A 25649-nucleotide genomic window follows, 5' to 3' on the forward strand; every position below is an offset into this window, starting at 1 on the left:
CGGATTCAAGGGCTTCCTTCAGGGAGATCTGGTGATTTTAGTTACCCTGGACCCCAATACACTATGGATATGGTTTTCGGCTTCTGATAATGATGGACCGTAAACAGTCTCTGTCTCTTTGTTACAACCCAGATGTGAGTTATACACTATGATGCAGAAAATTTTTAAAAACTTGGCTCAGTATGTTCTTTGCGAAATTTAGAATTCCTTCGAGAGGAATTTTCCAACTTAAAGGTCTCTTTTTCCTCTCAGAAATATTTTATAAGTCTTGCAGAATGATTAATCATTTTTCTAAATAAAACATTTATTACTCAATACCTAAATAAGGTCTTTGAAATGCAAAGAGGTTTTCCTTTGGCTCCTCTTGAAACAAAACCTTTCTAAAATTTTCTTAGATGAAAGGATGCTGGCATTTTCAGGTTTAAATGTATCCAAAAGAGATGAGGATGGAACATTTTACCTGATGATCCGACTGTACTACCATTTGCACTCATATCGTGTTAAATGATTTGTAAAATATTGGCCTGAGAGGGCTTAGCAGCATTCAATACATTCCAGTATGTTTTCATTGCTAGCATAATTAGAGAATCTACAGACACTATCCAGTATGCATAAAATTGATCAATCCATTTCTTAAGGCTTAATGAACTGTTTACAAAATAACGAGAAGGATACTGTTTTTGTTAAGAAGGCCTCCTTTCTTTCCTTCTTGCTTCCACTTCAGTTTCCCACTGTAAGGTATTTTCTTAAGCTGCAGTGTTATCTTTCTTATTATTTCTCATTTCCATGTTTAGTCAATAAAAATCTTCCAAATTATTTCCTTTTACAACCACTGAACATCTCTATTTTTTTTCTCTTTGTAAAAGAACTCTGAACACAATAAGGTACTGTGGCAATACTAAGTAAATTTTGTTATTATAATACAAAGGAAAAATTATAGAAATAAAAAGAGAAATAGAACTATTGTTAAATCAAATAATGTAGTTATAATAATCAGATGATAGGCAAAATATAATGTGAACCTTGTTCATCAGATTGTGATTTTAATGATCTGTGGTTGAAATACTAAAATAATTTTGGAGTGCAAGAAAAACACAGAATTCCTAGAAAATAGAACAGATGTATGGACCTTTTTTTCCCTAAATTTCAATTTCAGAATAGTTTTAAATTTGTAAAAAAAATTGTGGAGTTGCATAAAGATCTCTCATATATCCCATACCCTGTGTCCACTATTATTAGCATCTTATATTGGTATGATGAGTGTGTTACAATGTGTAAACCACACCCACCCTCCCCTACTTTTTTAAATACAAACTATCTCTACGCCTCTCTTCCCTCCCAACCTCTGGTAATTACTATTCTGTGTTCATACATTATTTTTTTTTTTAGTGTGCACTTATTAGCGGGAACATGGAGTATCTATCTCTGTCTATTTCACTTAACGTGATGCCCACTAATTCCATCCATTTTACTGCAAAAAACAGGATTTCATTCTTTTTTACCACTGAATAGTATTCCAATATGCATTCATACAACCAATTTCTTTTTTTTTTCTATTTATTTATGATGGATGCCTTGATTGATTCCATGTCTTGGTTGTTGTGAACAGAACAGCAATAAACATGGTAGAGCAGATAATTGTTTAGAACAAATAATTTAATGCCTTTTGAATGTATGCCCACTATTGGGATTGATGGCATATATGGCAGTTCTATTTCTAGATTTTAAAGAAATCTCCACACTATTTTCCATAGTGGCTGTACCAATTTACATTCCCACCAACTGTGTATACATGTTTCCCTTTGTCCACATCCTTGCCAGCATCTGTTACTTTCTTTTTGATAATTGCCATTCTAACTGGTGAAGTGATAACTCATCATACTTTTAATTGGCATGTCCCTGGTGATTAGTGATACTGAGCATTTTTTTCATGTATTTGTTGACCATTTGTATTTCTTTCTCTTTTTTTTTTTTTTTTGAGAACTAGTCATGTCCTTTGACTTTTTTTGTTGTTGTTGTTTGAAAGACAGAATTACAGAGAGAGGTAGAGACAGAGAGAGAGGTCTTCCCCCTGCTGGTTCATTCCCCAGATGGCTGCAACGGCTAGAGCTGAGCCAATCTGAAGCCAGGAGCCAGGAGCTTCTTCCCGGTCTCCCACGTGGGTGCAGGGGCCCAAGGACTTGGGCCATCTTCTACTGCTTTCCCAGGACATAGCAGAGAGCTGGATCTGAAGAGTAGCAGCCGGGACTAGAACCAGCACCTATGTGAGATGCCGGCATTTCAGGCCAGGGATTTAACCCACTGTGCCACAGTGGCAGCCCCACCTTTGCCTATTTTTAACTGGACTGGTTGTTTTTGGTTGTGGAATCATTTGCTTTCCTGACGTGTTTTGGATCTTTTGTCAGGTAAGTAGGTTGAAAATATTTTCTCTCATTCTGTCTGAGGTTTCTTCACTGTATTAAGTGTTTCCTTTGCTGTACAGAAGCTTCTGAGTTTTTAATCCCATTTGTTAAGTTTTGCTTTGTGGCCTATGCTTTTGGGGTCTTAACTAAAAGATTATTGGCTACACCAGTGTGGTTTTCTCCAGCAGTTTCATAGTTTCAGGTCTTATACTTAGATCTTTGATCCATATTGATTTGGTTTTTAAAATGGTGAGAAGTAAGAATTTAATTTCATCCTTCTACAACTTTGCCAACACCATACTATGCCTTGTCAGATGTCAGTTAGGTATACATCATGGATTCATTCCTGGACCGTCTATCCTATTCAATTTATGCTTGTGTCAATTTTTATTTTTATAATGCTGTTTGAATTACCATATTTTTTGTATGTATTGAAATCAAATATTTAGATGCCTCCAGCTTGGTTGCTCTTTACTCATTATTGTTTTGGGTGTTCTGGCTCTGTTGCGGTTCCATATAAATTTTAGGATTGCATTTCTAATTCTGTAAAGAAAGTCATTGGTATTTTGATAGGCATTTTATTGAATCTGTAGATTGTCTTTTAAAGTAGTAGATATTTTGATGCTATAAATTCTTCCCATTCACAAACATGGAATATCTTTCCATTTATTGTGTACTTTATGATTTCTTTAGTTAATGTTTAAAATTTACATTGTAGATATCTTTCATGTGTTTGATGTTAAATTTATCCCTAAGTATTTGTTTATTTTTTGTAGCTATGGTGAATGGAATTTCTTTCTTGGTTTCTTTTTCAGCAAGATCATTATTGGTATATAAACATGCTATGGATTTGTGTGTGTGTGTGTAATTTTGTATTGCAACCTTACTGAATTGGTTTATTAGACCTAACTGCTTTTTGGTGGAGTGTTTAGGTTTTTCCATGTACAACACCATTTCACAACAAACAGTGATATTTTGATTTCCTGAATTCCAGTTTCAATATACTTTATTTCTTTCTCATCCCTAATTGCTTTTGCTAGTACCTTAATATTATGTTGAATAGGAGTAGTAAAAGTAGACATCCTTGTCTTTATTGTTCCAGATTTTAGGGAAATTTGTTCAAATTTTCTACATTCAGTATGATATTTGCTGTTGGTTTATTATTTTGATGTATATTCCTGCTGTACCTAGTTCATTGAGATTTTTTTGTTTTTATTCTTGAAGGGACGCTGAGTCTTATCAAATGCTTTCTCTACATCTGTTGAGAAGATCATACAGTTTTGTTCTTCATTTTGTTGATCTGATTCATGACTTCTGTTTTTGAATGTTGAATCACCCTTGCATCCCAGCGATAAATACCATGATTGTGATGTATGTTCTTTTCATGTAGTATTAGATTCACTTTGGTAATATTTTGTTGGGAATTTTTTTAACCTATGTTCATTCAAGATATTGATCTAAAGTCTTCTTTTTTGTGTGTGCACATGGGATTTTAAATCACTGCCTCTATAACTTGGGAAACTAAAATTCTGTATAACTTAATCCAATAGCTCACAACTGGGTTATTTTAATGATCCCCACCTTTAGGAGTGTATATTTGACAGGGTCTGGAGACATGTTGTGTTGTCACAAATAAGGGAAGGGGAAGTGCCACATGACTCTAATGGGTAAAGTTCAGGCACAGTATTCAACATCCTATAGCATATAATACATCCCTCAATGTCCACATAATACTGATACTGAATAACCTTGGCTAATCCCCTCCATCATTAAAAATAAAAAAATACTCAAACAAACAAGCATAAAAACTAAGCCATGAATCATCTTTTTTGTTCTGTTCTGTGATTTAGCACTATTGAACAACCTGGAGTCCCACAACATGGAACTATACAATTCTGTACATTATTACTTTTTGCTTATTCATGTTTAATGATCAAGACTTTTCTTACAAGTAAGTCCTTCTGTGTGAGGCTTTCTGAGACATCATCTCAAAACTCTGTGTCCTAGGAAAGGCAAACTATCTTCTAAACAATGATTGCATTTCTACTATTTGTTCACATTTTTTTATTTGTTCCCTTGTAGCCACTCTTCCTAAACTGTGAGTCCTTGATTGTAGATCCTGAATTTTACTCATCTCTGAAACTGCCCTGCCTGGTAGAGACTCTGTCTCTTAGCTGCTTTCCAGAAATGTGGTTGAACAAATGACTTCTTAAATGAAGACACATCCCCAGGTTAACCACTATCTTACTTGTGCTTTGTTTATCTTTTGGATTTGTTGTGGCATGTACTCAATAGCTCATTGTAAAACTTCTTACTGCCAAATTTTTTCCTGAGCTGTATTATTGGGTCCACATTTAGTTATTATCACATTTTTCCTGGATATACCTGGGTATCTCCACTTTATTTTCATCAAAACAAAACTTATTTCACTCCCAAACATCTTTTTCCTAGAGCCAACTTTGTGGCACAATTGTTAAGCTGCTTTTTGTGATCCCAGTATCCCATATCTACTTTCAGTCTGGATCCCTGCTAATGAGTCTGGGAAAGCAGAGGAAGATGGTTCAACTTCCTGGGTCCCTGCCACCAATGTGAGACACCTAGATAGAGTTCTTAATCCCTGGCTTCGGCCTGGCTCAGATCTGGACATTGCAACATTTAGGAATGAACAATAAACGGGTGATTTCTCTCTCTTTTTCTGTCTCTGTCATTCTGCCATTCAGAATGAATCTTAAAAAAAGAACATTTATCCTGCCGGGGCCGTGGCTCAATAGGCTAATCCTCCACTTGTGGTGCTGGAATACTGGGTTCTAGTCCCAGTCGTGGCGCTGGATTCTGTCCTGGTTGTCCCTCTTCCAGGCCAGCTCTCTGCTATGGCCCAGGAGTGCAGTGGAGGATGGCCCAAGTGCTTGGGACCTGCACCTGCATGGGAGACCAGGAGAAGCACCTGGCTCCTGGCTTCAGATGAGCGTGATGCGCTGGCCGCAGCACGCCGGCCGCGGCGGCCATTGGAGGGTGAATCAACAGCAAAGGAAGACCTTTCTCTCTGTCTCTCTCTTTCACTGTCCACTCTTCCTGTCAAAAAATTTAAAAAAATAAAAAAGTAATTTTCTCAAATACCCTGCATTAACATATGTTACAAAATGAGGATCATCACATAACTTTTTCTTTCTGTTCCCATTTCTCATTTCCACCCAGTTCCTTTATGCAGAACTCAAACTCATCATTCTGATACTTCCAGAGGTTCTCTTTTCAATGAAAATATCTCCTGTCCATTGGTTAAATCACTCCATAGTGTAATGGCTCCTCATTGTCATCAGACAAAATCTACACTCTAATGAATGATAATACAAGACCCTCCATGATCTTATTCCATAGTATTAAATCCCCAGCCTCATCTCATCTATACCTTCTTTCCCTTGTACTCCTAGCACACCAATTTGTGGTTTCTTAGAGTGCTCTGCTTGTTGGCTCCCTTTATCTGCATTGTTTCTCTTGTCTAAAAATCATCTCCTCTTATCTTCCTCTCCCATTTTTCATCCACCTGTTGTCAGCCACCAAGCATCTCTCTCCTGAAAGAATCAAAGAATCACTTTTATCTTTAGGGTGGATTGGTGTCCCTTTTCTGAGTCCTTAGCTCATTCTGGCTGTATTTCTAGCACAGTTGTTTTTTTCTGTTCTCTTATTAATACTTGGATCTGGTGGTTTTTTTTTTTTTTTTTTTTTTTTTTGGACTGTGAGTCCTTTAAGGAGGGAGCATAGATACCATCTCTTTCTGTCTCCCTACAGGCTGTCACAGAACCTGTCAGAAAAGTCAATATATACAAAGTGTTTCATGTGAGAGGAATTCAGTAATCACATCTTTAGCTGGATTTTATTTTTTGACAGGCAGAGTGGACAGTGAGAGAGAGAGACAGGGAGAAAGGTCTTCCTTTGCTGTTGGTTCACCCTCCAATGGCCGCCACGGCCGGTGCGCTGCGGCCAGCGCACTGCGCTGATCCGATGGCAGGAGCCAGGTACTTATCCTGGTCTCCCATGTGGTGCAGGGCCCAAGTACTTGGGCCATCCTCCGCTGCACTCCCTGGCCACAACAGAGAGCTGGCCTGGAAGAGGGGCAACCTGGACAGAATCTGGTGCCCCGACCGGGACTAGAACCCGGTGTGCTGGCGCCACAAGGCGGAGGATTAGCCTAGAGAGCCATGGCACCGGCTTTAGCTGGATTTCAGATGAAGAGTTCAGTGAGAATAAATCTTGAAGTGGTGTGAACATATTCAGGTTATCTTTTGTGTATGATTGTCATTTAGAGAAGCAAACAACTCAGACTTTCCACAGAAAATGTGAAGATCTGGTTTCTCGGTGTGTCTGCCCTCTCAGGTCCTGCTAGTCTTCATTCCTATGCTTTCAGACAGGCTTACAAAGATACCATTCAATTACTTTGCTGAATGGAATTTATTTTGGCCTTTAGGAAGTTGCGTTAACTTTCCAGCCACTAGGTTATCATCTGGTGAGAGGTCTGTGGTCAGTAGCAGTTGGAGAATGCATGTGGAGGTGATGGTGGTCTGTGACGATATTGCAAGAAGGATATAAATGACAGGAGCAATGTCCAAGAATGCAACATGAGGGAAAGGATAATCTGGTGTTAGGTGAGGTCCAACAATGAGATAATTCAATAGTGTTCCCAGCTTTCAGCTATTACAAGAATTTTGAAGATTTAAAAATAGATATAATAAGTTCCCTGTCACATTCCAAGACATGGAAGGACTCCTCTGTCACATTCTCAGACTGGGTCCTTTACGACATATAAAACAGAGAAGAGGTGTTTAAATCTGGGTAAAATTGAGACACGCACTAATATTCCACATTCCAAAAGCAAAAAGAAAAGCCTTGAGACAAAATCACGTCACTCTGTATTCTTGCAGACATAGTTGAGGTTAATTTTATGTTATTATTTTTCTTCTGAGAAATGAAATTGGGATAGAGGAAGAAATAAAGCAAAGGGAAGTGAATTCATGATTTATAGTTTATATTTTATGGATAAGTAGAGAGCAGTATAGATTATACTTGTCCTTCTGGAAAAATAATTGCTGAAAACTGGATTATTATAAATTTTGAATACTGATACAATGTATCAAAATCAAAATTAAGTAGTAATTTAAAATTTTTTTTTAAAAATCTATTGTGGAAATTGAGTGATCTTGGGAATTTTCTTGATTAGATTGCAAACAAAGGAAAAAGTGATGTTGTTATTTGGTCTGCTATTCAGATTCTACTTAAGTATATGTCACATCCAGACTGCCCAAACATTTATAGACTCATTTTAGAAACAAGGAAACAAATTATTTTATGCATCATTTTCTTATATAGTTTAAACTTTCAACATTCACTATTTATTGCTGCTGTTCTTTAAAGTTGGATGTTGTTGCTAAATACAGTGAATAAGATGGATTGAGAAATGACTTATTTATCAGGAAAACTAAGCCTATTACTGTAATTATTTGATCAAAAATTGTTAAGAAACATTTTGTTGAGGAAAAACTGTAAAAAAAAGTTCCTTTTTTCTTAATTTATGAAATATTTGGAAGTCAGGTCCAAAGCCTGTACTATCTTTCTTTTTTTTTTTTTTTTTTCCAGAGGTAGAGTTACAGACAGTGAGAGGGAGAGGAGACAGAGAGAAAGGTCTTCTTTCTGCTGGTTTACTCTCAAATGGCCACAACAACTGGACTATGCCGATCCAAAGCCAGGAACCAGGAGCTTCTTCCAGGTCTCCCATGCAGGTTCAGGGGCCCAAGCACTACTGCTTTCCTGAGCCAAAGCAGTGAGCTGGTTTGGAAGAGGAACAGCCAGGACTTGAACTGGCACCCATATGGGATGCTTGCACCACAGACAGAGGATTAACCTACTGCACCACAGTGCTGACCCCTATCCTGTACTGTCTTTTATGAAAGAGTTTATTTGGTTTATTTTAAATCTATTTATTGATCAAAATGAAGGGGGGCAAATTTCTATTTCATTGATAAAAATTTGGTCAGAAAAATCAACCAGCTGCCATATATTTTGGTCATCTTATGCATAAACTGAGATTGGATTAAATATGTAAAATGTGTCCGAACTTTAAAATGTAATGATTATGTTATTGTCTAATCTATAGAAAAACTGATTTAAAAATACTCTATACAGTTCTATAAAATGGGTAGTAAAGCACCACTTTTGAAGAATGAAAATTTTGAAGACTAAATAATATTCAATTCACTCTGATTTGTATTTAAGAGAATTTCTTACATGAATGAATTACAGTTTTTCACATTGCACTGTTTAAAGAGGTAATAAAATACACATTCTAGTCAGATGCTGAAATTTGGGCATTCAATTCAATGTCTGACAATGTAGTGCAGTGGGTTAAGCTGCTACTTGCTGTGTTGAATGCTGGTTCAAGTACTGGCTGCTCCTCTTCTGATCCATCTTCCTGCTATGCCCCTGGGAAGCCAGTGAATAATAGTCTAAGTACTTGCGTATATGCCACCCATGTGGAAACCTGGATGGAGTGCTGGCTCCTGACTTCAGCCTGCCCAGTCCTGGCTGTTACAGGCATTTGGAGAGTGAACCAGCTGTTGAAAAATCTGTCTGTCTCCCTGTCTCTATCTTTCAAATAAAAGAAAAAAATACTTTAAAAAATCCATGTCTTGTTGGAGCTGGGGCTAAATATTTGTATCACAGAAAAACATCCGAGGTCACAGAGAAAGCCTAGAATTTTATCTGAAAAATTAATTGCTTTTAAAACTTATCTATAAAATGATTAGTTAAATGTGTTAAAGAGAATGCAAAGCAAGGATCTCTCAGCATGGCCAATGCTCTTATGATTCCTCTAAACCAATTTTGTGTTGAACAGATGTTGGTGAAAATGACTCAGTTTTCTCTAGGGTAGGTACTCTGTTGATATTTAATTGACCCAATTAATTAAAAATAATGAAAAAATACTAAATTTATTGACAGGCAAAATTTGAAATGATAACTAAGAATTAGATGAAAATAAGAAATAGACACATGTTTTCTATGTCCTTCTTTAAGAGGCAGGAAAGAAGGCTGTGACCTCTGGGTATGTTGACCTTTGCTGGGTATCAGTATGAAGCTAGAGTTCTGGAAGACCCTGATGGAAGAGCTATTTATTATGTTTTATGACAGTTTTCTGAGATAAATTAGACATTTAAAAGCAGTTCTTGAATCCTTTGTATATGATTGGAATTAACATTATTTTACTTAAAGGTTCTTGCTTTGTATGGAAAAATTTTTATTAAATATCACAAATTTTTATTTCAACATTGCTATTTTTTTAAGATTTATTTTATTTATTTGAAAGACAGAGTTACAGAGAGAGGTAGAGACAGAGAGAGAGAAGTCTTCCATCTGCTGGTTCACTCCGCAGATGGCTGCAACTGATCTGAAGCCAGGAGCCAGGAGCTTCTCCCAGGTCTCCAGTGACTGATCCAGTTGTGTGAGAACTTTCCAAGAAGTTCACACAATGACAAGATTGTTTAGCGATTTATTTCTTAGATCTTAGACATAACTGTAGATATATCCTCATATAATTTCAATTCAATTTTTTAATCTTGCAGCACTATACATCTCTCAGGTTAATTTAACATGCTGAATAACACTTCAAGTTGAATCATAAAATGATATAATTTAGTACTTGGAGAAGAAAAAGACAGTATAGGAGTTGGGGCATGGGCATTGAAAGAAAACTCTTAAGTGAACCTCTGTACCCAAATAGGATTGAAAACTACTGTCCAATCCCTTTACTTACAAATGAAAGAATTAAGTGGTTGGGAAATGTAATTTGATTTCAAGAAGGAATACATAGAACTAAAATGAAAAATTTAAATTTACCTAATATGAATGATTTATTTTTATAGTATATTTAGGACTGGATCTTATATTTTAAAATTACAAAAATAAGCCAAAGAAATATAAGAATAAATTGAAAATAGGTTGGCTTATGGAATTCAAAAAAGTTGGACATGAAACCATGCAAGAGGCAAGTATGTAATTGGTTTGTAGGCAGAATTTCATACCATTTACTCAAGTACTGCAACAATTTCTCTCTGTTGGTGAATTTTATTCTTTTTTGCTACGAAGCATATTTATCCACATGGCAGAATATGTGGTTGCCAGTGATTTCCAAATTTGACACCTCATCATTTAAGATACCAGGAAAAGAGTGAACTCAAGTTTTTCTTAGGGCTGTATTAAAAAATGCTAGGAAAAGGATTCAAATTAAGTCCGGCACAAACCCTAAATCAAATTGGACCATTGGACAACATTCATACTCTATTGATAGAAGCATTTCCATTTAGACTATTTTAATAGTGGAAGAAGATAGCTTTTTAAAAATGGATCCTTTTTTCTTTTTATTAATATAAAAGAATGGATTTTATGTAGTTTATAGATACAATTCTAAGAATATAATGTTACTTTCCTTCCACCCTCCCTCCCTCCTTCCACTTCCTTCCTTTCTTTCAAACAGACAATAAATTTTATGACTTCCATGATAATAGGCTTTAGACAAGATGAAGACAATGGGAACAATGAAAACACATTTAAACTCCTGTCACAAATTCATCTTACATAGTTCCAGTGGTTTAACATATTAAAATGTAAACTATGTAAAGAAAAAGAAATTGTTGCTGTATTCAGATAAAAAAATCAGATTCAAAAGCACCTTTCTAAAAAATCCCAACTAACATTATAATAAAAATATATGTGTGTGCATATTTATATAGGAAATGCCTATTTTAGAAGAAAGATGACTTGAAGAAAATGACTGAAAATATTCACTCATGCACATTATGTGCAAACCCTTCTACATAAAAAATAAATATTTTCAATGAAATCTCATGTTCATAACTCACCTAAAAACTGTACTTGAAATATAAACATGTCCACTTAACAAGTTCTTTCTGAAATAATGGTTAAGACTGTATTCCCTCTCCAAGGGTTCTATCCATTTAACATCATTAAGACTAGCCAGTATAGACAAATGCTACATAGATCCACCCTGACATGCCTATGCCTGATTTTCTAAATCTTTGTTCACTCTTAAAAGCAGAAAGAGTTTATTATTACTTCAAAGAATATTTTTCTTTCTTAAAATATACTGTTTCTCTATTCCAAATTATGCGCTTACCTAAGACATTAGAGTCCAAGAAGCCACTCTCTTTGGTGTAAATTTCAGTAGCTCCATAAGAACTCTGTCGGAAAGTAGTAGTGCATCCTTCATCTGTGTAGAATCAATTTGGTTTAGTAGCTCTTTGCCCCAGAACACCAGTCTGGAGTTCTAATATGTGCCTGGAGGACCATCTCAGATATGAAACAGATGTCTTACAGAAGCAATTTGAGGAGATATAGGATAATAAAAGTTGGTAAAATCTGTTTGATGAATCCTACAATATTCCACATCTGGAGTAGCGGCTAAAGGTTAAGATGGAGACAGAAATGGAAATGAATGGGAGCAATGAGGTTGATCTGATCAAATATTTAGGCCGGTAACCATTTCTAGAAGTGTCTTCACAAATGACTGCAATGAGCTGGTACTTCTAGCTCTTTGTTCTACATGTACTGAGGATCTGAAGCTTAAAAGGTAACACATTGAAATCCCTCAGCCAGTGCCGCGGCTCACTAGGCTAATCCTCCGCCTTGCGGAGCCATCACACCAGGTTCTAGTCCCGGTTGGGGCGCCGGATTCTGTCCTGGTTGCTCCTCTTCCAGGCCAGCTCTCTGCTGTGGCCCGGGAGTGCAGTGGAGGATGGCCCAAGTGCTTGGCCCTGCACCCCATGGGAGAGCAGGATAAGCACCTGGCTCCTGCCTTCGGATCAGCGTGGTGCGCTGGCCGCGGCGGCCATTGGAGGGTGAACCAACGGCAAAAGGAAGACCTTTCTCTGTGTGTCTCTCTCTCTCACTGTCCACTCTGCCCATCCAAAAAAAAAAAAAAAAAAAATTGAATACCCTGAAAAGGGAACACTCTGAGAAAAAAGTTGTAGATCTGTAAATATATGTTTCATGTGTACACACAATTGTGTGTATTATCCTATATATTTTTTACTATTTCTGGTACCTTCTGAAATAATCAATTATTTAATTTGAAGAAATATGTTAAAAGCCTGTATAATATTTTCATTTAAAGAATCTTTACATGCAGTAAAAGATAACTTGGAAAACCTTCAGTTTTATTAGATTAGAATCTTCCAATGCTCTGGCCACTGGGGTGCCCCGAGAATCCCACCGTTCAATACATATACTTCCACTCCTCTTACTTTTAAGCCTTTGCTTCATATCTGTGCTGCACTGTGCCTTAGTCCTTAGCTTAAAACATCCTACTTCATGTCTCCAAGGAGTAAACCTGTCTATCTGGAAATGAATGGTGGAGGGAGGAGTCTCTGTGACGTTTGGGAATGGGACTGTACTATGCTGGATGTGGAGGAAGAGAATAGATGCTCACAAAAAGATTCCTCTAGAGCCCAAATGTGTCTTCTTGCTTTCTGGTCTTATTCCATCACTACAATAACCCTTAGTTGTGAGTACAATCACCTGATGAGTTGTGAGAGTTCTAGTGAAACATTGAAAGTGCAAATGGCCTTGGGATGCCCACATCATGAACCTTACCTTCTGGGTACCCTCTCTTCAATTTGGATTTCATCAGCTCTACCCGTCACTAGTGCCCCCTCTCCAGTCTTTTACTATTATAAATTATTTAATATAAATATATTATTTATTACTATAAATTATATTAGTCCTCACAGACTAATAATTTTTCATTATTGTGATATCATTTTACTAACACTTTGTGAGAGAGTGATTATAAACAAGTGTGACTTATCTTTCATATATGTGTGGAAACCCTTTATAATACCCATGAGGGATTTTTTTTTTATCTGTTCTATGTATTCCAATTACTTTTTAAAAACAGCGGCTCTCCATTGTAATCCATAAACTGTACTTTGGAAATTTATATTTACTAAATAAAAAAAAAAGAAATGTAAAAAACAAAACAAAAACAAAAAAACAACGGTTCTCCATGTATTTGCTCCATAATTTCTGTCTTCTTAGCTACCTCTAATTATTTTTAATTTTTGGTCAATTTCTTCATTTCATGTAAATTTTTCTGAAGTTACTTTTCCACAGTACTATTATTCTGTATATTAATGCTTCTAAATGATAAATAATGCGTTGGTGCTATTTTTCTCATTTTTTGTTAGGTTGTGTCTATTTGATTTTCAAAGTAAAATATTCTGATGCTTTTTAAATTGTTTGCTAAAGAAACATGATTCTTTATTTTGATAGCATGTTTCATAGAGTTGTTTTCTCATCATCTCTTGAAAGTAGAGAGACATCTTGTTTAATTTCTCAATGTTAAATTGCAATTTTCTCAAATTTTGATCTTTCTGACATCAACTATCCCTTTTGTTTTTTTAATCATTTTTATTGCTGACAGCCTTTGTTTGGTCAAAATTTCAGGTTTATATTTACCTATTCATGTGAGGTGTATGGTTATTTTTGTACTCGTTTTTTGTTCCAGCATAATGTGGTTGTAGTTTCCTTGACTATATTATTTGTTTGCTTGAGCATTTGTATAAGTACTCTCAACCGTGTAAGTACTATACAACCATATATAAGGACTATACAACCATAGCAAGCAGCCATGCATAAAAGTTTACTGTATGTCTAATAAAATCAGTAATATTTCCTTTCTATGCAAAATAAATTACCAAGTTTTATTGTTTATTTTTCTCACAGTAAATTTTATTATTTAAAAAATTTGGTTTTTACTTGTTTATTTGAAAGAAAAAGAATGACAGTACCATTCACTTTTTCACTCAAAATGACCACAGTGGCTGGAGCAGCCAGACCAAAGGCAGGAGTGTCAGACTCAGTCCAGGTCTCTCAAGGTAGTGGCTGGGACCCAAGTACTTCAGCCATCACCTGCCGCTTCCCAGAGTGTGCATTAGCAGGAACCTGGAGTTAAAGTGGGGCTGGGACTTAAACCCAGGCACTCTTATCTGGGATGCAGCCAGTCCAACGTCCCAGCAGTTATCTTACTGTGTCAAGTATCTGCCTACATAGTGGTTTTAGTTTATGTTTAGTAGTTTCATAGTTGTAATTATTATGTGTTTAACTGTTTTTGTAATTATTGTCTCATTGAATTTTAAATGGTCTGCAGTTAATATGGAATAACTCATTCCAATAACTTCTTATTTCACTTTCACGAAACAAAGAGCTCTGAGAAAAGTAGAATTTGCTGATTTTAGGACTTTGGGTGCCATATTAGTGTAATGTCTTACAAATTATAAATTTAAATTTATTTAGCTATTTGACAGATAACTGCTTGACTGAATATTACTTTATAATACATTAATTTAATAAAGTTTTGACACTTGAAGATTGTAAAATTTGTACTTTAAAAATAAAAATAATTATTAGGTAAATTAACAACAGATTATTTTGTTTTCCCTCACACCTAAATATTTACTTATCAGAAAACTATTCAACATTCACCTTATGATTGTTTTTAGCAGTTTTCAATGTAAACACTACAGAGAGTAGGTGCTAAATTTCTTTGGAGAGCAGAACTAACATTCTGCATAGATAAAATAAGACTAATGTGTTTCATAGAACAAAATCTATCTTGTGAAGATTCTTCATGTTAAAACCAGGAACGCGGATAATCTCAGTACCAAATGGATCCACAACATATTTTATGGGATTGTAAAGTTAAATTTTTAAAGATAGGACTATGTTCTCTGATTGCTTGATTTGATAAATACATTAGTTCCAGGTTTCTCTTGGAAGAAGCAGGGAAAAATAAGAGTCTTTCAAAGCAACCATAGTTACAGAGAAGGTGGAATTTTGTAAATAAACTCAAAAATATTAGTTGAACAGTAATAGTGAATCTTCATTCAGCTACTTTGATACCTCTAATACTGAGCCCCACAATAGTGTCTGCAAATAAAAGCTGATAGAATAAAAATGGGAGAGAACGATCCAACATGGGAAGTGAGATACACAGCAGACCCATAGAATGGCAGATGTCCTAAACAGCACTCTGGCCTCAGAATCAGCCCTTAAGGCATGCAGATCCGGCTGAAAAGCCCATGAGAGTATTTCAGGCACGGAAAGCCAAGACACTCTGGGGGAAAAAAAAAAAAAAAAAAAAAAAAAAAAACCTAAATGAAAGATCTCCGCAAGTGAGATTCCAGTGGAAAGAATGGGTCATCAAAGAAGGAGGTACCTTTCTCTGAAGGGAGGAGAGAACTTCCACTTTGACCATGGCCTTGCCTAAATGTGATCAGAGTCAGTGAACTCAGGGGGCTTCCATAGCCTTGGCAGCTCATGACAAGTGCCTAGGGTGATTACTGATGCCATAAACAAAGAGTGTCAATTTGTTAAGTCAACAACAGGAGTCACTGTGCACTTACTCCTCATGTAGGATCTCTGCCCTTAGTGTGCTATACATTGTGATTTAATGCTATAACTAGTACTCAAACAGTATTTTTCACTTTATGTTTCTGTGTGGGAGCAAACTGTTGAAATCTTTACTTAATGTATGCTAAACTGATCTTCTGTATATAAAGAGAATTGAAAATGAATCTTGATGTGAATGGAAGGAGAGAGGGAGTGGGAAAGGGGAGGGTTGCGGGTGGGAGGGACGTTATGGGGGGGAAGCCATTGTAATTCATAAGCTGTACTTGGAAATTTATATTCATTAAATAAAAGTTAAAAAAATATATTCACATATATCTGAAAAATAAACATAGATAATTTTTTCTTTAGTTATAACTATAAATGTACTTGTTCTGTGAAAACTTACATATAAAAGCAATGCATTGTATTCATAATATTATTTAATATATATTAAATATATGCTAAAACAGAAGCCTATGCATATGTGAAGTAAAGTGTGGCACTGCCATCTTACAAATTTAAGAAGTCAACAATGTATATAGAGCATGATATATTGATTTTTGAAAATTCAAATACTTACTTCATGGATCTTAGTTACTTTTCCCTTTCTATGTTTAGATAAATGTTTGACCTAGAAGCATCTGAAACAGACCAACATGTTTCATTTTAGTAAAAAAATATTGTTGTAATATCTTCTTTTCATGAATGGCTTGGACAAATATTGACTCTATAACTTGAGAAGTGAATAGTTTCACACCCTAATTTAGACTTTTTGACATTTTATTATGACTTAGAATATGACTTATGTCTACTTTTTGAAAAAGAAAACTGTGGACTACAACATAGTATTTATTAACAGGTTTTGGACAAAATATGGGCAACCTATCCCTGTTGCACTGACTGGCCTCATTTTCAGGCAACATTTTATTTCTCCATTTGGATTAAGAAATCAGACACTACCCCAAGGGTGGTGAATGGATGATTAATGAGGGCAAGGCAGGCAGTGATCTGGCACCATATCATAATGAAAGATGAGAAATTCTCAACTCATTGTGAATGAAAAATTTTGCTGAATAATCAAGTACAGGCAAATAGTCCCATTAGATAGAATGGTGTTAGTGGGTTATGGCACTTTCCTGTAGCATGAAAGAAACTTTTCAGGTAAGCAAAGATTCTGGGTTAATACCAAAAAAACAGTAATTGTTTAAAAATATAACAGTTATTACAATTGTACCCTGATTAATCCTACCAGTTTATTAAACAAATGTTAAAATGCTCCAGATGTAAAATAGTTTCCTACATCTAAGTAGAGAGGTAAGAGCTTGGTGATTACCCAATGAGCAATTTATCAGTCTTAACAATATGTATTCTTTATTGAGAAGGAGTTTTCTATTCATTTAATTACAAAAATATTCAGATGAACATATAATTATCTTATTTATAGGATTTTGAGTCAGAGAAATTAAGGAATTTGTTAAAGTATTATTTGTCTGTAAATACACAAATATTGTTCTGTTTCAAGTTCTGGTTACACCACGTGGAAAAGCAAATAAAATTAACCTTGCAAAACATAGTAAAGAAAAAATATTTAAATTTGCTGCCTATGAACTTGCTTCAAGATTTGATAGAACATGTGTTATAGCACTGAGTAATTGTCAAACTAGCGCAAGCATCCAGCATTGTGAGGTACACCTTGATCATTAAAGTTACTGAAAATCTCTTTAGCAGAGCCAAGTTTAATTAAGTCACATATTACTAAGATAGTAGGTGGTTTTTACCTTTGCAACAGCAGAAACCTATTAAGATTACCATTATATTTTAATCATCACATTGTCTTCAATCATTTTATATGTGTCTGTCAACATCTGATGCAGTTGAAATAAAAAATATTTATGGACTCTAAGAACCACTCTGTGAATAGATAAAAATAACTTAAAATCTCATTAAGTAAGAGTGTAATTGTACCATCATAGGTGTAGACATGATTAATAGCATGAGGGCAAGAAAGGTGGTTTGATTTTTTTCCTTGTGATACTGAATTTCAAGCTGTTAGCTCTCTTTCCTTATGTGTTTTCAAAAGATTTGAGAAGAGCTTGCTAAGTAAGACACATACACACACAGACACACACATACACACATTACACACACATGGGTTATAAAAAGACCATGATACATGTAAGAGGACAAAAATATATGTCCAATATAAATCCTAACATAATTATGAGAGAAAGAAAAATAAGTTGATCACAGAGAAAATAATTCTCTTTCTAATCATCAAATGCAAAAAAAGGACAACAGTTTTATATTAAATCAAAAATCAAAATTCTAAAGATTTTTTCCCAAAAGGCATCCACCTTGATAAACTCTAAGGACTAAAGTTAAAATAAAAGTCTGGGCCGGCGCCGCGGCTCACTAGGCTAATCCTCCGCCTTGCGGCGCCAGCACACCAGATTCTAGTCCCGGTCGGGGTGCCGGATTCTGTCCCGGTTGCCCCTCTTCCAGGCCAGCTCTCTGCTGTGGCCAGGGAGTGCAGTGGAGGATGGCCCAAGTACTTGAGCCCTGCACCACATGGGAGACCAGGATAGGCAGCTGGCTCCTGCCATCGGATCAGCGCAGTGCGCCAGCCGCAATCGCGCCAGCCGCGGTGGCCACTGGAGGGTGAACCAACGGCAAAGGAAGACCTTTGTCTCTCTCTCTCTCTCTCTCTCTCTCTCACTGTCCACTATGCCTGTTAAAAAAAATAAATAAAAGTCTGACCAATATACAGCAAGATGTTAATATAACAGAGTTAAAAGCATTAATTTTATATACTGGGCTTCAAAGTAAATCTTCAGTGACTCTTTTGAATTGAGTAGACTTAAAATTCTGAAATGAATGTGTACCAAGCATATATTATATGTCATTGTGGATTGTATATATCTTACATCATTTAGCTTATTTTTTTAAAAGATTTATTTATTTGAATGAGTGACAGAGAAAGGGAGAGAGAGAGACAGAGAGGGGAGATAATGAGGGTAAGAGAGAGAGAGAGAGAGAGAGAGCGCTTCTTTCCATTGGCTAATCCCCCAAAATGGCTGTAACAGCCAGGGCTGAGAAAAACTGAATTCAGGAGCCAGGAACTCTATCATCCTAATCTCCAACACTGGTGACAGGAGTCCAAATACTTGAACTATCTTCTGCCACCTTCCCAGGTACGTTAGCAGGAAGATGGATCAGAAGCAGAATAGCTGGGACTTGAACTGGCGCTCTGATGTGGGATACCAGTGTTTCCAGTGGTGGCTTAATCCACTGTGCCACAGCACTGACCACACCGCTTGTAACAATGCATTAACTTCGGAAAAGCACAGAGACAGGTGGCATGATGACATAGTGAAAACAAAACAGTGAAAGGTGATATTCTCCCCTAGATAAAGGCCCTTGCTTCCACGAGAGATAGTAAGATAGTCTGTAACTGTACTTGCCTTTTAAGCAGATGTGTTCCAAAACTTGCACTACCAACTATTGAGACTTATAGTCATTATAGGTTAAATAGTTTCCGTGTTCATATGCTGAGGCCCTACCCCAAATATCTCAGAATGAGACCTTATCTGCCAAGTTAATATTAGGTAACTAAGGTGTGTCTTCAATCAATGTGATTGGTATCCTTATAAGAAGGGGAACTGAAGAGATAGGCTTACATCTAGGGAGAATATTAGGCAAGTTTGAGGATGGTCAGCTACATGCCAAGGAGAGATGCTGGGACAGATCTTTCCCTCACAGCTCTCAAAAGAAACTTACTGTATAGATGCCTTGCTCTTTTTTAATATAATTTTTTAAAGATTTATTTATTTACTTGAAAGTCAGAGTTACACAGAGAGAGAAGGAGAGACAGAAAGAGAAAGAGAGAGAGAGGGCTTTCATCCACTGGTTCACTCCCCAGATGGCCACAATGGCCAGAGCTGTGCTGATCCGAAGCCAGGAGCCAGGAGCTTCTTCCAGGTCTCCCACGTGGGTGCAGGGGCCCAAGGACTTGGGCCATCCTCCACTGCTTTCCCAGGCAACAGCAGAGAGCTGGATGGGAAATGGAGCAACCGGGACTCGAACCAGCGCCCATATGGGATGCTGGCGCATCAGGCCAGGGCTTTAACCCGCTGTGCCACAGCACCAGCCCTGACACCTTGCTCTTGAAGACCCTCCAGAACTGTAAAGTAATACATTTCTGTAAGTCACACATTTTATGGGACCTTGTTATGGCTACCCTAAGAAACTATTACCATGGTAATCAAGTAACTTCCAGATTAAGGACTTTGACTAAGCTTCAGAATAAATCCAAAAATTGAAATAAGCACAAGGAAAAGGATAACTTTCTGCTAGCCTTCATGTTTAGTTGCGATTTTCTACTGAATATAGCTGTGTAGTTATTAACAGTACATACTTCTAACTGCACAAATTCTTATACCATCTGATGGTCTTCCAGGCATATTAGCAGGGAGCTGGATTGGAAGCTTGGATTAGCCAGGACTCAAACCAGGCACTCTGAAATGTGATGACAAATTCCCATGCTGTGGTTTAGTTTGCTGCTCTGCTACACCCTACAGAACATTTCTTAATTCAGTGAATTTGCTACACTTTTTTTTTTTTTGACAGGCAGAGTGGATAGTGAGAGAGAGAGACAGAGAGACAGAGAGAAAGGTCTTCTTTTACCGTTGGTTCACCCTCCAATGGCCACTGCAGTCGGCACCGCGCTGATCCTAAGGCAGGAACCAGGTGCTTATCCTGGTCTCCCATAGGGTGCAGGGCCCAAGCACTTGGGCCATCCTCCACTGTACTCCTGGGCAACAGCAGAGAGCTGGCCTGGAAGAGGGGCAACTGGGACAGAGTCTGGCGCCCCGACTTGGACTAGAACCCGGTGGGCCGGCGCCGCAAGGCGGAGGATTAGCGTATTGAGCCGCGGTGCTGGCCATTTGCTACACTTTTAAATAAGAAATTGAATTTTTTGAATTTGAAATCTTGTCATAAACCCTGATCAATTTCTTAGACATAATTTACATAATTTAAGATTTAAGTGTATATATATCTACGGTGAAAGAATTTTGAAAAACAAAGCACAACATCCTTATCAAAATTATTATGTTACCAGAACATGACATGAAAAGCTAAGATTAAGTAGCTTAAAATAATTATTTTGTCTCTTTTGTTGGCTCAGTAAATATTTCATTGTCTGAAAACTTGTATCTCAATATTCAGGGTAGACCTACAAACCAAATTTATATTTTAAACAAAATACTATTGTCTGTTTCTTTAGATTTGGTATCCAGTAATTATTATTAAGTCCTCATGGACTTCTGTGATCAATGGAAGAGGAAAATGTGTGTTTGGTTTCCCAGCTCCATTTCTGTTCCAAATGCTTATTCTCTGGCCTTAGTAATGTTGATTGTTGACATCTCATCTCCCTTGTTAATTAAGATCTTGGCTTATGTGAAAGTAAGTAGAAGCTTTACTTTTCTAGTACTTACTTGGATTTTTTATTTTGGCTAGAATTCTATTTCATAAAAAGAGACACAAAAATTAGTATGTTTCTTCTTTTGACTTAATCCTGCTACACCACTTTTGGATTGTTAGAGTGCACATAAACTCTTCCATTTGTCATTTAAGTGAAAACTGAGTAATTTTTGCCAAATGACAGCTTATATGTTTATGTGGTTAGATAATATGACTATTAGTGGTAATAGTAGCTTAAACCAGGCATGCAAAAACCAGCTTGCTATTTTAAACCTGAATTTCCCCCCTCTAATTTCTATGCATTTTACAATTTTTCATCTACTGTAAGACTGGTTTCTTAGGCAGCAGTAATCCTTGTCACTAAGTAGCACAAGGAAACCATTTTATCAGAGAAAAAGTATTAGGCAAGTGAGATAGATGGTCATCATGAGAATGCCTTGACAACAAAAGGAGCGCCTTCCGCCTGATAAGACCTGGCCATAACAAAAATTACATCATTTTGAGTGGTTTACAAATACAGTTCACCATCCCTAATGCCACAGTCCTTAAATTGAAAATCATTGATTAATTTTCATAGGAAAATTATGGATCTGGGCTCTACCAATTCACCCATTTAAATAAAATCTCAGTGATGGATATTTGGTGCAGTTGTAAAGACGCCATATGGAACACTCACTTACCTCCTTGGAGTGCCTGGATTTCAGTCCTGGCTTTGATTCTGATCCAGCTTCTGGCTAATGTGTCTCTTGGGATATAGCAAGTGATGCTCGAGTACATGGTTCCTGGCCACCCATGTAGATTGCTGGGATTGAGTTCTGGGATCCTGGCTGAAAAATGGAGCAACCCTGGATGTTGACCACATATGTGATGTGATAAAGCAGATGGGAAATCTCTGTACGTCTCTTTGCCTATCAATCAATAAATAAGCAAACATTTAAGTGTAACTTAAAATACAACTTTAATTTTATCATACAAAATACTATCAATAAAATTCTACTTTTAAAGATTTCATAAACAATTCATCTTGAAAATCATATACAAGCCCTTATTCAAAATTTTTAAGCCAGGGATTAAGCTTTGTCAGTGATGCTAAAATACTCAATAAGGGAGGGCCTCTCCTTCCTTGATGAGAAATCCTCTCTGGGAAGCAGTTGTCCAGCAAGGAACCACATTCCCCATGCACTCTCCCCTCCAGCTGGACTGGTTTTACCAATAAAATGTAGATAGAAATGAAGTGTGTCTCTGTTAGGACACATTCTCCAGTTCTCTTCATCTCCAGATTTCCTGTATTCTTCAATGTCTGCTTTTTCATAAAATAGAACATTTATAAATCAAATATTTAAAAATAGGAAGTGGCTCTACAGCCGAAGTTTTCTGATATGTATTCTATTTCACATTTTGAAAAACAAATTTCAGAAATAAACCATAAGATCAATCAATATGGTTGCTGATTTTAGAGATGGGACTTGAGATGGAGTTCTCTTAATTTATTGGGAGGTAAATGGTGATTTACAAAAGCTTAAGAACCATAATGTAAGCTAAAGATGGGGAAAGTGATAGCTTTCCATAGAAAATGCCCATGTTTTGTGCATACTACTTCTTGCCTCAATGGCCACAGCACAGCATTTGCAGAATTCATAGATTTCAGAAAATCCCCCTTTTAGATTAAGTATAAAATAAACTTCTGACAGAAGGACTACAAAAACCATTTTATGTTTAATTCAAATGTGTATAGCATTTGTGAAAAATTTTTTAAACCAATAGTTGTTTTCCTTTTTTTTTTTTAAGAATTATTTTATTGGGGCCGGCGCCATGGCTCACTTGGTTAATTCTCCGTCTGCGGCACCGACATCCCATATGGGAGCCAGGTTCTAGTCCCTGTTGCTACTCTTCCAGTTGCTGTGGGCCAGGAGGGCTGTGGAGGATGGCCCAAGTGCTTGGGCCCTGCACCCGCATGAGAGACCAGGAGAAGCACCTGGCTCCTGGCTTCGGATTGGCGCAGCGCCAGTCGTCACAGCCATTTGAGGGGTGAACCAATGGAAGGAAGACCTTTCTCTCTGTCTCTCCCTCTCACTGTCTGTAACTCTACCTCTCAAATAAATAAATAAAATCTTTTAAAAAAGAATTATTTTATTTATTTGAAAGACAGAGTTACAGAGAGAGGTAGAGACAGAGAGAGTTCTTCCATTCTGCTGGTTCACTCTCCAAATGACCACAATGGCCAGAGCTGAGCTGATCTGAAGCCAGGAGCCAGGAGTTTCTTCCAGGTCTCCCACACGGGTTCAGGGGCCCAAGGAGTTGGGCCATCTTCTACTGCTTTCCCAGCCATAGCAGAGAGCTGGATCAGAAGTGGAGCAGCTGGGACTCAAACCAGTGCCCATATGGGATGCTGGCTTAACCCACTGTGCCACAGCGCTGCTGCCTCCAATAGTTGCTTTCTTGTATGAAATCAAAATGCAATATGCTTCCAGACACTTCACATCATATGTGGGGAAAAGTATATCTGAATGAGAGGAATAATGAAAAGTGGGGACAATGACACTCAGTTTTTACAATATAGAAGATGGTCCAGAATTTTCAGCCTGGCGGAAGAAAATCGGGACCTTTATCAGGTTCCTGTTCTTAAGAATTTTGCTCTGCTTTCTTTTTTTATGTAAATGGTGAGTTCAGGTAAACTGAAGAGAACTTGTTTAAATATCAGTGTTTCCCAAACGAAGGCCTTCAGCAACCCAGCTGTCAACCAAATGCTGCTATGGGAATATACTCGGCTTCCCACCCAGGAGACAGCAGCTTGAGACATCGCCCCATGCCAGCGAAGAGTACCTCGTTGCCCCATGTCAGCAGGAAGTAGTTCTAAAGACAGATCATCGTCCCTCTATCCCTTCTGGACTTTTGGGACTAATGTAATCCCATACAAATCCTGCTTTATAAAAAACAAAAGGGGGGAATGTTAGGAAACTGGAGCAGTCTTATCTGTGGCGTGATCTGCACCTTGATTTACATTCTATACCCTGGTTCCTGCCGCCATGGCTGAAAGCCAGGTAGCCACATGGCCCAAACTACTTGTACCAAGCTCGCCCTCCGGCAAAGTTTTAAAAGGACCTGTTCCTGAACATGTGTTCTCTTGGTTCTTCTCTCCTACTCGCTCTCCTCTCTTGGCTCTTCCCTCTTGGCTTCTCTCCTGCTCTCTTGGTTCTTCTCTCTTTGCCCCTCTCTTGGCTCCTCTATCTTGGCTCTTCTCTGCTCTATCTTCTCTCCTGACTAGCTCCTCTCCTCTGTCTCTCTCTCCTATACTCTCTATCTCTTTTTCCTTCACCGCCCCACCCCTCTGGTCTGTTGGGTGTTCCCCAATAAACTCTTTCCCTTAAAAAAAGATCAGTGTTCCCAAGAGTTAGAAAGGATCATGGATGCGGTTTTTAAAAGCCAATGGAAATAAAGTGGTAAATAGAACTTTGTGTTTATATTCTCTTTTCATAACAGCCTTTTGGGTAAGATGAAGCCATAGTGTTCATTTCATTTTACTAGGTAGGATACATTCATTTACATAGGTTATGCTTTGTGCAAGTTCTCAAATCAGACTAGGACTAACTGTGTATATTAGGCCATTCTGTAAAGAAGTGAAAAGATAGTGCTTTTTAAAACAATTTTTATTTATAATAAGGGAACAAATCTCATGTATTTCATATATACAGTTTAAGAGCACAATGATACTGCCCACTATACCTTCCCTTGCTCCTGTCCTCCCTCCTCTTTCCCCTCCTTTCCTCCTTTTTCTTTTATTTATTACAATGACATACCTTCAATTTACTTTATAATCATTTACCTCTCTGGTGAATAAATAATTCAACAGGTAGTAAGTTCAAAAATCACTGTTCCTCAAGAGTAAGGACAAGGGCTATAAACAAAAATCAACTATTCAAAATGTGATTTTGCTTTTTAGGGATTATAAGTCTTTGAATATATGGTCAGCAGGGTTCATATTGGCTTATTTTCTGTTTTGGAGTTGTAAAATCTGTCAATGATATTAAGCACTTTCATGTTCTTAAAAAGTAAGCAAATACATATACAAGGAAGCTTTCATAAGATCATGGAAAATGGAATTAAAAGATAAATTTATGTTGATAAAAACAATAATAAAATGAAAATAGAATCTATGCACAGTTTTTTTAATACTATGCACTTTGTATGAAAGTTTTGAAGACCTTTTGTATAGATGCACATACATATATCAAAATAATGTAGTTTAAAGTTGTGCTGAATACTTATTTTAACATTGTTTTCAGGAGAGATACTAGAAGTATTTAACCACATATCATG

At 36.9% G+C, this 25649-nt stretch overlaps 1 long non-coding RNA gene across 1 annotated transcript in view; it reads left to right on the forward strand.

Annotated features, from left to right (window-relative positions):
* The first annotated feature begins 2020 nt into the window (after positions 1 to 2020).
* LOC138849647 (uncharacterized) overlaps positions 2021 to 25649 on the forward strand; it is a 98650-nt gene continuing 75021 nt past the window's right edge. Inside the window, exon 1 of the long non-coding RNA XR_011388648.1 lies at positions 2021 to 2405. This is a non-coding gene — a long non-coding RNA (uncharacterized lncRNA). The remainder of the gene's footprint in view (positions 2406 to 25649) is intronic.

The sequence above is a fragment of the Oryctolagus cuniculus genome, chromosome 5, assembly GCF_964237555.1.
Source record: "Oryctolagus cuniculus chromosome 5, mOryCun1.1, whole genome shotgun sequence".
NCBI lineage: Eukaryota > Metazoa > Chordata > Mammalia > Lagomorpha > Leporidae > Oryctolagus > Oryctolagus cuniculus.